Raw genomic sequence first — 5,000 nt, 5'->3', positions numbered from 1 at the left:
CCCTGAGACTCCTTTCTGAGAGAGAGAAGCAGGGGAACCGGCTGCGCCACCCACCACCACCACGCCCCAGGACGCCGGTGGGCGGACGAACACAGGAAGGGCCATGGCCTGCCCCACGAGGAGCAGCGCTCGCAACCCCCCCCGGAAAGTCCGCTCGTCAGCGAGCAAGGGGACGGGGATGAATGACAAGGACAACAAAATAGGAAAACCCCTCGCGGTGGACGGAGGCAGCGGCCGTGCGAGCGAGAGGGAGGGCGCGGGACGGACCCGTACGACCCGCTCGACTCGCAGGCGCTTCTCCTGCCGGCAAGGTGAGGGGAAACCGGCCTTCGCCCGACGAGCGGGGACGCCGAGTTTTTTGAACGACGCGTCTCTCGCGCTGGAACCCAGAGAATACCGGGGCCTGCGGGGGGGGGGTGCTGAAGGACGACGCGGAGGAAGAGGCGGAGGACGAGGAAGGGGTGGGAGGGACTAGGCTCCTCCTTTATGCCTTCTGTCCAGCCTGACCTGCAAGCGACCACGTGTAACAGCAACCCCGAAGACCCTTTCGACCCTGGGCCCCGACGCGGGGGGACGGCGAAGTCGAGGGGGTCGGGAGAGGAGGCACGCCGGACAGCGTTACCCGTTAATGATCCTTTCGCAGGTTCACCTACGAAAACCTTGTTACGACTTTTACTTCCTCTAGATAGTCAAGTTTGATCGACTTCTCGGCGCTCCGCCAAGGCCCGCGAGGAGCCCCGGCGGGGCCGATCCGAGGACCTCACTAAACCATCCGATCGGTAGTAGCGACGGGCGGTGTGTACAAAGGGCAGGGACTTAATCAACGCGAGCTTATGACCCGCGCTTACTGGGAATTCCTCGTTCATGGGGAATAATTGCAATCCCCAGTCCCCATCACGAATGGGGTTCAGCGGATTACCCGCACCTCTCGGTGTAGGGTAGGCACACGCTGATCCAACCATTGTGGCGCGCGTGCAGCCCCGGACATCTAAGGGCATCACAGACCTGTTATTGCTCCATCTCGCGTGGCTGAACGCCACTTGTCCCTCTAAGAAGTTTGACGCCGACCGCGGAGGGCCGCGTAACTATTTAGCATGCCGGAGTCTCGTTCGTTATCGGAATTAACCAGACAAATCGCTCCACCAACTAAGAACGGCCATGCACCACCACCCACAGAATCGAGAAAGAGCTATCAATCTGTCAATCCTTTCCGTGTCCGGGCCGGGTGAGGTTTCCCGTGTTGAGTCAAATTAAGCCGCAGGCTCCACTCCTGGTGGTGCCCTTCCGTCAATTCCTTTAAGTTTCAGCTTTGCAACCATACTCCCCCCGGAACCCACAGACTCGTGGTTTCCCTCACGCTGCCCGGCGGGTCATGGGAATAACGCCGCCGGATCGCGGGTCGGCATAGTTTACGGTCGGAACTACGACGGTATCTGATCGTCTTCGAACCTCCGACTTTCGTTCTTGATTAATGAAAACATTCTTGGCAAATGCTTTCGCTTTCGTCCGTCTTGCGCCGGTCCAAGAATTTCACCTCTAGCGGCGCAATACGAATGCCCCCGGCCGTCCCTCTTAATCATGGCCCTGGTTCAGGAAACCCACAAAATAGAACCGGAGTCCTATTCCATTATTCCTAGCTCAGGTATTCAGGCGAGAAGCGGGCCCGCTTTGAACACTCTAATTTTTTCAAAGTAAACGCTCCGAGCCCCGTCCGGACACCCAGCCAAGGGCATCCGGGGGGCACCGGGAGACAGGGTCTGAGACAGGCGGTGGCACGCCTCGCGGCGGACCGCCAGCCCACTCCCGACATCCAACTACGAGCTTTTTAACTGCAGCAACTTTAATATACGCTATTGGAGCTGGAATTACCGCGGCTGCTGGCACCAGACTTGCCCTCCAATGGGTCCTCACCCATGGGTTTAGGATACGCTCATTCCGATTACAGGGCCTCGAAAGAGACCTGTATCGTTATTTTTCGTCACTACCTCCCCGTGTCGGGAATGGGTAATTTGCGCGCCTGCTGCCTTCCTTGGATGTGGTAGCCGTTTCTCAGGCTCCCTCTCCGGAATCGAACCCTGATTCCCCGTTACCCGTGGTCACCATGGTAGCCGACTATGGTACCATCGAAAGTTGATAGGGCAGACATTCGAATGAGACGTCGCCGCCGCGGAGGGCGCGCGATCGGCCCGAGGTTATCTAGAGTCACCAAAGCGGCCGGGGGGCCCGAGCCCCCCGGATGGGTTTTGGGTCTGATAAATGCACGCATCCCCCGAAGGGTCAGCGCTCGTTTGCATGTATTAGCTCTAGAATTACCACAGTTATCCGAGTAACGTGTGGAGCGATCAAAGGAACCATAACTGATTTAATGAGCCATTCGCAGTTTCACTGTACCGGCCGTGTGCACTTAGACCTGCATGGCTTAATCTTTGAGACAAGCATATGTTACTGGCAGGATCAACCAGGTAGTTTGCACCGTGGTCTGGGATGAACCACGAGTGACATCCGCCTCCCCTTCCGGGGGCTAGGAAGCAGCGGGTTGTAAGTGCGTGCGCCGTCAGGTCCAGACGCCATACAGGGCTACCCAGGACAGCTTCCGCGGCCAGTGTAAACGTGCTCGCGCACCGCCCTCTGGCCTTCGGACGCCGACCTCTCACCTTGATGCAAAGCTGTCCCATCCGGTCATGCCCGCACCGTACCCCGTCCACCTCCTCCGGAGGTGCGGACGGCCGACTCCAGGTGCTTTCGGCGTTCCCTCTCTTCACGCCGTTTTGATTTTCGTGGGCCGCTGGTGGGGGGACAAGGGAAAGACCTCGTCGAATTCCCTCCCCCCTAGCCTCGCTCAACCTACGTTTCGTGATGTAACCAAGAAGAGTGATTCGTGGGCCCAGGTAGGTTTGAAGAGGAGGCCAACAAAGCAGGGCACTCCCTTCCTCCCAAACCACAGACACCAGTATAGGACAACTGAGTAGACAGACTGGCCGTCTGAGTCTCCCCCAGAGAGTTCTGGGATGGGTTACAAATAACCCCCACCCCCCATCAGAGGCTTGACCCGCTAGAACCAGGGAGGATCTGTCAAAACCGCTCTCCACATCAGAAGTTCTGGATCAGCCGGGGCTGGTCGGCAGACGTCCACCTAAGGCCGTGGCCTAACCCCGTGTGGGGGGATAGCGCTCGCACCCGTACACGTGGACACCCGCTCGTCAAATGGCTGGCTCCTCACTTACCGTAGGGGGAATGGTTTGCCTACCCCTGGCGGGTCTGGTACTCCACTCTACCAAACAAGGAAGCAACACACCAATAGACCCCTGCAACACCGGGCAGCTTTGGGCAGTGTCACTACACTCCTCCTTGTTCTTCACGTTCCTTCCGTGGTGATTTTTTTTTTTTTTTCGTGGCCATTGCCGTGCATGGCTTCCCCATCGCTTTGCATGCTCTCCATTGCCTCGTGCTGCTTCACCATTGGTCTCACCTGGAGACCGAAGCCGCTCTCCCAGTAACCCGATGGTACCTGGCCAGAAAACCCCGTGCCCGATTTCATCTAGGACAAGGGCCAAACCACAGACCGTGCCCGTCCAGGGTCAACCCCTGGTCGGACAGGCCTGGTGGGTCGATACCATGGATGTGGCAGGCCGACGAGAATCCACTGGTACATTTACAAACACGCCCACCCTGGTGGCATGGCTGTACGACCCATCGTCGAAGCACGCTGCGGCGGACTGAGCCATTGGATCCAGTTGCCTGGGCGTACACTCAGCCCAACAGACGCACTCGGGTCGGGGAGAGCAAAGCAGACTGTGTGCCTGGATGTGCCCACTTCCATAGGGGAATCGGCATGATGGTTCACTTAACCCGAGGAGGGCTCCCCTCGCGGGATAAGCACCCCCCTCGGGGGATGGGGGGGGGGGGGGGCATCCAGAGCACACCACTTTCCGGTAGGGGACAGGCGTTTGATCATGTGTCCGAGGGAGAGCTCCCCTTGCCGGCCGAACACCCCTCGGACTCCCCTTGGGCTTCCAGAGAACGCCACTGGATGAATTTAGTGCTTGGACCCCATTGATTCTCTTTGCTCTCCCATATACCCGACGGGACCTATTTGCAAAACCCCGTGCCAACCAGACCTCCAGGAAGGGGGCTGGCGGCTAACCATGCCCAGCAGGGTGCACCCTGGTCGGACACTTTGGGAGGGTCGAGAGCCTGGAAGTGCCACCCGGGGGAGTAATTCTGATTTCCGTTTTAATGCACTCAGGGACAGCCCGAGGACCTCTGTAGTGCACCTGAGGCGGACTGAGCCGTCGGGTCCAGGGGTCTGGAGTTCGGAACCTCCAGGGTTCACCTGGCTGTTCTCTTAGCCCGGCAGGGTGCACCCTGGTCGGACACTTTGGGAGGGTCGAGAGCCTGGATGTGCCACCCCGACGAGTAATGAGTTTTCCCTTCGTATCTCTTCCGGACCAGGTCCGATTCGCACGAAACTCGCTGGGCATGGCCAGGAGCGCCCCCTGCTGCCCACGCCACCGTCCCCGCGCTTCTACTCCCGAGGGCCGAGGAGACAGCGAAGCGTGGGTCGGGTCGCCTGCTTCCAGGGTCTCCCTGGTACTCTCCAGTCTCCCGAGTCCATCGGGTCCGACCTCGTATTTTTAGCCCAGACGGGGAATGAGAAAGGGGCCCCCGACCGCCCGAGGGCGGGCGCTCGCTTCTCAGCCTAGGAACGTCCGATTCCCACGAAACTTTTACGCCAGACGTTCCTGGCAGCGAGCGCGTTCAAAGGTGACCCGCGCTGCTTCTCTCCTCCCAAGGGCCGAAGAGATATTCGTCTTCAAACCCGACCGGCCCTGTGTTTGCCGCCCCGGCGGTTTTAAAAAATCATAGCGTAAAAACGGTGGGTGCGCTTCGCCTGCCGCTTGGACAGCGTTAAACGGCAGCCCCGGCTCTTTCCAAAGGGCCCTCAACCGACTTTCTGCTCCCAAGGAGCCCAGAGATATGAAACCGATAAATCAAAACCC

The 5,000-nt window shown here is 59.2% G+C and overlaps 1 non-coding gene across 1 annotated transcript; it reads right to left on the bottom strand.

Annotated features, from left to right (window-relative positions):
- Window positions 1-626: 626 nt before the first annotated feature.
- LOC145654617 (18S ribosomal RNA) lies at window positions 627-2,465 on the bottom strand. The gene has a single exon (XR_014120825.1). It is a non-coding gene; the product is annotated as an 18S ribosomal RNA (ribosomal RNA).
- Between the last annotated feature and the right edge of the window lie 2,535 nt (window positions 2,466-5,000).

Source organism: Electrophorus electricus, unplaced genomic scaffold (genome assembly GCF_041902795.1).
Source record: "Electrophorus electricus isolate QZ-2024a unplaced genomic scaffold, ASM4190279v1 Scaffold139, whole genome shotgun sequence".
In the NCBI taxonomy this organism is placed as follows: domain Eukaryota; kingdom Metazoa; phylum Chordata; class Actinopteri; order Gymnotiformes; family Gymnotidae; genus Electrophorus; species Electrophorus electricus.
This window is presented reverse-complemented; position numbering and strand designations above follow the sequence as displayed.